General features: G+C 35.2%; 1 pseudogene; it reads right to left on the bottom strand.

The window, feature by feature from the left end:
- Window positions 1-545: 545 nt before the first annotated feature.
- On the bottom strand, window positions 546-642 carry LOC122116267 (annotated as a pseudogene).
- Between the last annotated feature and the right edge of the window lie 9103 nt (window positions 643-9745).

The raw sequence follows: 9745 nt of genomic DNA, 5'->3' as shown, positions 1-9745 counted from the left end.
GACTTTGATGTCAAAATATATTCGAGTTGTTTGTATACATCTATAATGATTTCTATAGAGTTTGTGGTTTTTTAAATCATAAATAATTTTAACTTATCTGTTGAAATGAGTAATGCAGAAAGTAAAGATATTTCTGGTGCATGTCTGAAAAAAGTATATTTAAAAATATTTAGTATTCTGTTTGTGTAATGTCCATAACCTATTTCATTCTCTCCTAGATATAATCCTTTGAATTCGACATTGTTTTATAATATATAGGTTCATTAATAAATGTGTCCTTTCAGATTGCATTCCATATAGAAACAGTTTAAGATTCCTTTAATTCCTAGGTCCTTAAAGAATTTTATTTCTTTAGGATAAAATGACAATGTTATCTTATTTCAAAAGTTTTATAAAGGTTATGCTATGTAAAGGAATTTGGAAAAAGTGAAGATTGAATGATGTCAAACTAACTTTTATTTCTATGAATTACATGTATTCTTACACTTGTATATTTGTAATCAACTTTTTAATAACTGTTTTTAATTTCTTGCATCAGAAGAATGAAAAATATGCAATACTTCACAAATTTTCATATCATCCTTGTACAAGAGCCATGTAAATCTCTGTATTGTAATTTGGGTAGACGTGCTGCTGAAGCATGTAGTATCCTGGAAATTTAAGTAGTTAATGATGCAATCTTAAGACAGGCATATATCTTTGGTTGCCTATTTGTAAGAAGGAAACCTTATTGTTCCCAAAATTGCAGTTCATCTTATTTCTGTAAAATTCTGTGTATGGTGGAAAAAACTTATATTGTTTGTTCAATTGCTCACATTTGCAATTTTTTCAATGACTATTTTAAGTCTTTTTCATTTGAAATTGGATCATACTTTGCAGCCTTTATATCTAGGTCCAAAGATGATGGATTTTCAAGTACTTATTAATTAACTGATTTAGCTTTGTGGAGATAATGGAGTCAAAGTAAGCCTTGCTTAAAAGCTACTTCTAAACTTCTGCAGCTTAAAATCTCCCAAATGAGGTCTTACTGGCACAAATGTCTTCCTGACCCTTTATCCTTGCTCCATGTAGGAACAGACCAACCAGAATCTAACCCTGACAACATAGATTTTCTTATTGGAGCAAAACTAATCTGTTACAAGGGATCATAAAGAGACAAACAGTTCAGACAGTACTGTTCAGACTAGAAGGTATTTTTTCAAAATATAATTGTTTATTACACCCTAACATTTCAAAAGAAGCTAAAGCCAAGAAGGAGAAAAAATTGTTCATATGTATGATTACCTAATGCCTTGGCCTGTCTACCATCCAAGCAGGCAGGAACTTACACCACTGATTTTCTATCACCAAATATATTCCATAGCTCCAAAAGAAGTCCATATGTTTCTCCTCGTTATTAGGTCTTAAATTGGTAATGTTTTAATCACAGTGTTTCCTCTTGCCTCTAGGCTGTATATCTCGGAATGGTAAAGCTTTAGCTCTAATTCTACCAAACACTGAGGTAGAGGTAATGGAATAATACTTTAAGACCGTTGCCTCTTGTGGCTCATTGGTAGAGTGCTTGCCTTGCATGCCTGAGGCCCTCGGTTTGATTCCTCATCATCACATAAGCAGAAAGAAAAAAAAACCTGTTGCCTTTGATACCCTTATCACAACAGAACAATGCCAAACATTTTCTAATATTATATATTATTATATATTTTATATTTATATGTGATGATTTTATATTTCACACAGTGAATCTTATTAGAATTAATTGATAGTTTGAAAAATTAATTGATATTTATTCCAATAAATAGATTGGAATATAAACAATCAGGATTAGAATATATATTAGAATATAAAAATTATCAATGCAATGTTTTCGGTATAAACTTGTGATAACTTCTAAATGTTCTTGGTCTTCTGAATTCACATGGTAAAAAAAACAATGTTGTTTGCTTCTAATCTGTAAGGGATTTTACTTTGCTGCTCTGTTTATTGTTTTAACTCGCTGGTCCCAAACTGTTTTTCTCCATGTTTCTGAAGCATTCCTACTGATTATACTCAAATTTTTCTGATATGATGTCTAAAAGCTATTATTCTTCTACAGGATCCACGGGTCCTAGGATCCCAGGTCCCAGTTATCCGCATCATCAGATAACTAAGGCAAGAGTTCTCACCTACGTCCATGCAACATGCCAACAGAAAGTAATTGAAGACCCATCTCAATTTCTCATTTTTTATAAGGGCCCAATTCCTTGAAATGCAGGAATTATCAGTAAGCAATTGGGAAATGCAAGGCAACTTAAAATGCAAGATGAAATCACAAAATGTGAAAGTACAGTAATTCAAACTTTTAATTTTCAGATGACCATCATATATGATTGAACAAGACCACGAATGTCACTAGATCATTTGTAATACCCCTCTCCCAATGATTAATGAATAATTTCATTCCAGCATCAGCAGGCCAAAAAATAGTTCCTGAAACAATAGATCCATATTTGGTCTACCAATGCTAGGAATACTTGACATAGAGGTCAAATATAATTCAGAAAAACATTAATTGAGAAGATCCTTAGTGCTTCAAAACACTGGTACTTCAGTAAAACTTGGTTCTGTAGTATAAAAATGTTGTCATTGTCAAACAAATGATAACCTATATTTAATCTCCTGAAAGTATATTCCTTTTCAAATAAACTTTTAAAAATCACATTTGCCAAATAACACTTTACAAGTAGATGATATTTAGTGACATAAATAGTTTTTCAAGGGTAGGGAGCAAGTTACAATAGAGTTTATTTATTTACCCAGCACTAATGCCAAACAGGTTCATCCATTCATTAAAGTGTAGAAATTATACCCCCCATCATTTGTTTTTTCAGTAGGTGACTTCAAAAATTTGTTAAATAGATCAACCTCCCATATTTCAAACCAAAACATTAGCTAATAAAGTAAATTTCATCACATACTAAGTACATTTTAAAAAATCACAAATAGTTGCCTTATCATATGGTGTTTTGTTTTCCCTATCTGTCTAACATAGTAAGAAATATGACTTTAAGTCTTGAATACGGGTACTCATCAGAGATTTGACAAACATAAAATCTTTCTTCTACTTCTATCATATTCCTCTACAATAGTAAATTTTAGTTTTCTTCTTTTTCCAAAACTTATTGGTAGTAGAAAATATTATCTCATGTAAAATAAAATAACCACAAACCACAGTGCAAAGCCATTTATAAAACTGGTACTTAGGAATACATTCTAAGCATTTTTTAAACTTTCTTGTTGACTACAGTTCATTAAGCTCTTCCAATCATGGGGGCAGTTAAGATCAATGCTAAGGGTTTCGAGCATCTGTTGAGCATTCAGGGAGTGTAACCCATCTTCCTTGACAGCGGCCCGGTATTTTTGGGTCATGGGGGTACCATTGGTTGGGTCGTGCAGATGTTCGGTGGACGTTTTCAGGGAACATGAACTGGGGTTCAATTATAGGCTTGGCTGTCGTTGCCATGGTAGATGTGGGGCCTGTGAACAACTGTTGTATTACAGGGGGAACAACGAGTTTTTGTTCCTGGGCAAAGTTGGATATCTCTGCCCAAGGATACAAAATTTTCTGAGAAGAATTCCCAGGCTTGCCTAAACAGCCAAAAGAAGTGATTGGGCAGGTTTCCTGTGACTGATAGTGTGGGGGAGGCGGTTGTACAAGCATAGCTGGCTGGCCCCCTGGGTCACCTGTTAGTGGAAGTTGTTGGTTATCTGTGTTCTTGCTGGAATTGTTTGCTGTGTCACAAGAAGATGGGAGTGCTAAAGCAGCTTCGCAATTTTCCTTTTGTTCTGTTTCTTCTTGCAGCGAGGTGTTAAACTCTTGCAGAGTTTCCCCTTCTTCTTTCCCTGATAGACAGGCTCGAATAGCTACTACAATGGGGTAAAAGATTAGGGGCAGCTCAGAGCCATCACGGACTTCCTTTTTATGAACTGCCTGATGGACGAGGGTCCACCTGTCTGGATCACAAATGGCCCCGGAGTCAATCCAGGGATACAATTCATTCACTATTTCCCGTATTAATCTAGCTTCCTTTTGTAATACTTTTATCTGCCTACTCCGGAGCAGGGCAACAAGTGCTTGTGATTGAGGCTCTCCTGCTGCTGGGGGAAGGTTGCCCATGGAGGCACTAATTTTGCACTAGACCCTCGACCGTCCATCTGCAGAAAGCGATCGAGCCACTCGTTGGGCACCACTTGTAGGGCTAGATCTCCAGCAGGGGGTAAGCATGAACGACTCACACAAGGAACATACGTTGGGAGAACAGGCTTATGCAGGTCTTGTTTATTTCTGCACAAGGGGGGTATTATAGAGCCCCAGCTTTCCCAACCTCCTGAGTCCTTCCCAGCCAATTACTTAGTGGGGAGTTGATGTAAGGCACTTGTGATGGGCACTGCTTGGTGACAGGCACTGATTGGTCTTCCCGGGCTTGTAGGGAGCATGGACAGCTCATTTCTGGCAAGCTAGGGAGACATGCCTGTGGGTCACGCCTCTATTAGCAGGAAGTGTGCTTCAACTGCTACTCTAGCTGACTCAACCAGATCTGACCGGCTCTACCCACACTACATCTTCATGGTTTTCCTTTTAAAACTCTTTTATTTGGATGTGGAATTTATTTTCATGTCTTCATTCAATCTGTTCTGCATTGTAGTGAGCTAAATAGGCTCCGTAAAATCACTTTAGGTAGCAAAAATATTAAGACAATGAATATCAAAAAGTTTGGCCTCCCTCCACTCCTGAAGTCAATATGCTTAGCTAGGGCTTCTAAGAATGAGTTTTCTCGCCTTTTCAATTTGCTCAATTATTTTCTGATCCCAAAACTTTTTGGCTTATTTAATAAGTGAAGTCCTCAATATTTCATGTTAATAAGGATATTACATATTGTAAACTACTAAAAAATGTGAAATCATTGGTTTCAAGTGTCCAATCAGATTTTTTTCTGTTGTTCAGTGCTTCAAGTGCAAAGACATTGTGGAAAGTATTATAAACAGAAAAGTGTAAACCCAATACCTTGTTTCAATGTTGAGGGCACTTTCTCCCTAAATATTTGGACCCAAATTATCTTTTTCAGAGAATTACTGTTTGGTAATTAAAGTCAATTCACAAATTTTGATGTCTTTTTTTAAAAGAACTTTGAATTTAAATTCCACTACAACCTTGTTTCACACAGTAAGAGTAGATTTCCTGGGTAAGGACAATTCTCAAGGGAACCTACAAGGTTTATAGAAAGGTTTCTGAGGTTTGTTTAGTGTGAAAATGAGCCATCTTCACCCACATTGCTCCCTCTCAGCAAAGTCTCCATGGATTACTTTGCATGAACGCCTATTTTCCCAGGCAAATTTAAATTTTCATAATAGGCAAAGTTGTTAAAAAATTTGAACAAATAAAAATTTACCTGTTATAATTTTAAAACTCTTTTGAAATTCTTTTATTAGAACTGCGAATTCACCAATCCTAACCCCACCTTTACCATGAAAAACAGTTAACATGTTGTTTTCATGATATAGTGTCCATGAAACTCTTATTTTCCAGTGGCTTTGTTATGCGTATATAAAACCATATAAGCTGATTCTGAGCAAAATGAACTCCAAGATATGTAAACGAGAATATTATTTGCGGTTGTTGTTTTTAATGTGCTATGTGATTTCTGTTTTCTTTGGGGATTTTCCCCTGTGCTTTATTCCCTGCTGTATTTGATTTTGGTAGCCTGTGTATTGTGTATATATTTACGTTAATTAGAGAAGGGAAGAGGAACAAAAAAATGGTGAGACAAAGGACAAAGGCAAACCAATGCAATAGCAATACTCACAAGACAATATGTTGTAAATATACATTACAACTTGTGAGGAGTATTGGGGTGAAGGAAAACTGAAGAAAATCAGGGAAGGGGTATCAAGTTTGCAAAGTTATTTATTCATTACCTTAAAATTGCTGTAACCCCACTGTACATCACTTTGACAATAAAATTAAATTTAAAAAATAAGCTGCATTAAATAAAATTTCACTGTATTGGTATAGTAAATATTATTTTTTATGTAGTACCTTTTTAAAAATCAATACTGTTTGGCGTCTAATTTGAATTAACTATCCTTTTTAATCAGAGGACCATCAACTTGAATGCTATCTGACTAGACAATATTTTCACAATATACTTACCAATATTTTTAAAAAAGAATAAATACAGTACTTTCTCATACTAAAAGCGAAAACAGTTTAATTCTATGGAAACCTATAACTTTTAAAAGTAAATAAGTTGTTAAGAAGACAGAATATATGTGTTCTTCAACATTCCAATGACCAATAACTACTCATTTTCAAATTCAGAAGATTCCATACCTGAGAGATTCAAAACAGTACCACCTTGAATGTTACGTAATTCTGCAATAGATGCATTTTTCCATGGGGTGTTACAGATTGAGAGTCAACAGAAAAATAACCACATTCTGGTTGAGGATAAAACTATGTACCATAGGTAATAATTCTTCAAGAGTAAGCAATTGTTTATCACAGTAAGCTATTTTTTTATGACCACCAATCCCAATATTTATGACATAGAGTCATCCTAGTCCAACAGTTTTCAAATTTTAGGGTGCACCTCAAACTTCCCTTAATTCACATCATGAATAGCTTCTCTCTATTGTGAAAAAAATACAACTCTGCTAATGTGATGCCATACATGTTTTGGAAAGAACACCACAATAAACTGGGTTGCATCATTTCCCCCCCCCCCCCACTGTTATTCTTGAGATGGGAACACTTGCAAATATTATTTATATTTATACTTTTTTAACTATCATATAAATTCTGGATGCTAAGGTCAGAAGATTACAGTTCAAAGCTCATCCAGGCAGGAAGATTCCCTAGATTCTTATCGTATAAACTTATCAGCAAAAGTCAGACACAAGTGGCATTGAGGTTGAAGGGGGAGAGCAAGAGCCTTGAGCATAAACAGGCTCAGACACAGTGTCTAGGCCCAGAGTTCAATCCCTTGGACAAACCAATAAAACAAAAACAAAAATAAAAAGAAACCTCAAAACTAACATTTTTCTCATTGTATACAGTGGCAAATAATTAAGGAAATTGCTTCCTGTGTTAAAGTAGATGAAGATTCGCTTCATACCATGTTATAACAAAGACTCCAAAAATTGCTCTTATTCTAAATTTATGAATTAATATCATCAATTTTTGGCAACTCTGTCTACACCATTCACATTATCATTTTATACATTAATTATTGGAATTATCTATTAACTAAGTTCTAATTATAACTCTCTTGAAAGAATATTCTAGGAAAATAGAATGCAAAATCATTTGTGAATTTGTCAATTAAACCCTCTACTTAAAAAGAAATTTTAGCATCCGATAGAATATGAATTAAAAACAAAATCAAAATATTTATTTTAAATCTAAATTCTAATTTAGCAAGATCTTCAAAATCCTACATTAGACAAACTTTTCTATTTTTCTAGGCTTAAGTTGTTGTAATCCCACATCATTTCTGTGAGATACAACAGAATGATGATTATTTACTTTTTCAAATTTTGGATGGGAATCATGAGTCATTTTGCATCTAGGAATGATCTGTAATGAAGAGAGAATTTAAAACACAAGTGAGGATTAAGTATGAGTTGCATTTCAACGGAAAATTTGACTTCTCAAAATATAGTGACAAAATTAGCCCAAACGTCCAGTTATGTATTCCTTTCTGGTTTGTTTTTTTTTATTAAGACAAAATTATACTACCTGGTCCAGGGAAGGTATCACTATGTAATTCCACTCTCTAGTCTCCTGTCTTAATCTCAGTGCTAGAATTCTAGGCTTGTATCACATGGCCCTGCCATAGTTTCTTGGTTTATTTAATCTAGATACAGACTACCAATTCTGAACTTCTCCAGGGATATTATACACCACAGTGACTGTTCAGACTGCTTATCTACTATTTTCAAAGATGTTCTCACATTTGACACAGGATATGAATATTTTCAGATGCACTTGCGGGGTCTCTGATTCATTCCTCCATGGATGCGATCCCTATAATAATGATTAATTGACTCTCTTACTATGTCTGGACAGTACCTATGTAATATTCTCAAACTTTTTTGAAGGAAGTTCACTTGAGGACTTTCTAATATTAAAAATTATCCCTTGATTCGAGTCTTAATCAGGATATATATTCTGTTGTTTTCTAACTTTTCTACACATTCTGAGAGTTGTTTCATTTGTGTATTTGTGTGTGCACATATAAGTGCCTCTGTGTGTTTGTGTATGTTTCTATGTATGCATGCAAAAGCCTCAACCTCTTATTCGGCAATCTTGCTCATAACTGGTATTCCACCACCTGAGCCATTCTTCCAATCCAGCTTTTGGCTGCTTTTTTATATGTACTGTTGGAAAGACTGTTCTGCCCAAGCTGGATGCAAACTGAACTTCCCAGACTCCTTTTCATTCTAAGGTTTTATTTCTCCAGGAGTATCAACTTTTAAACTACAAACATTTTTGTGAGGGTAATGTCTAAGCTGTAGCCCAGATTTTTAACTCAAGAATTCTTTTTTTTTTTTGTTTTGGTTGGGGGGGTCCGGTCATGGGGCCTGAACTCTGGGCTTGGGCGCTGTCCCTCAGCTCTTCATCTCAAGGCTAGCACTCTACCACTTGAGTCACAGCGCTACTTTCGGCTTTTTTCTTTTTTGCTTATGTGGTGCTGAGGAATCAAACCCAGGGCCTCATGCATGCAAGGCAACTGCTCTACCCCTGAGCCACCTTCCCAGCCCCTAACTCAAGAATTCTTATAAAGATAGATGAACACACTCTTTACTTATCCTCAGTTACACTGTTAGAAATGTGATCTAAGCTGGGTTGTGGTGAGATATGAGGATTGGGGTTCAAAGCCAGCCCAGGTATGAAAGTCCCAGAGACTCTTTTCTCCAATTAACTAAAAGTAAACTGGAAATGGCACTGTGGATAAAGTGGTAGAGCATTAGCCTTGAGCTGAATAGAAGAGAGACAGCTCGCAGGCCCAGAGTTCAAGTGCCAAGACCACCGCCAACAAAAAAATATACATATACAAGTGAAGAAAAAAAAAAGAAATGTGATCTTAGCCACCAGTTCATTGCTAATATAATCCCTGCTCTCACAAGATGGACATTTTTTTTCAGTTAAAGCCATGCTCATATATCTGACTTGCTTTGGGAACAATATTATTCTTCCATTCTACTTTCTACAAAATTGCATGATTAGCAAGCATGATTTAGAATGAGAGTGGCCTCATAATTCATGTTCCATGTAGGAGTCTTGCTTTCTGTATATCACTTCCATAAATCTACATACTGGACTTGGCTTTATTGTTTCAATATTGTCTTATTTGTAGTTTGTTATATTGTATTGAAGCCTTATACTTAAACACAGAACTTCTCTTTCTCCTATTATTGCTATTGATTCCCTTACTGTTAGCTCATGTACATTTGGGAAATTATGAACAGCACATACACTCACAAAAAGAATGTTCTGAGAACCTTCTTCCCATTTAAAATTCACCTTAATTTACAGAGAACTTACAAAGTTTGAACTCAATGTACTGATGTATAATGTATTTATAAGCAATATGAATTTCATATGTTCTATTTACTGAGTTGTCTCTGAAACACGTGTTACCTCAGGTCCAAAGGTGTCCTAGTGTTATTTCAGTGAAGCCAGAAAGCATTCATTATATTTCAAGCA

This window comes from Dipodomys spectabilis, unplaced genomic scaffold, assembly GCF_019054845.1.
Source record: "Dipodomys spectabilis isolate Male_0828 unplaced genomic scaffold, ASM1905484v1 ptg000129l, whole genome shotgun sequence".
Classification (NCBI taxonomy): Eukaryota; Metazoa; Chordata; class Mammalia; order Rodentia; family Heteromyidae; genus Dipodomys; species Dipodomys spectabilis.
Note: the sequence above shows the minus strand (reverse complement) of the source record. Positions and strands in the feature narration are given on the sequence as shown.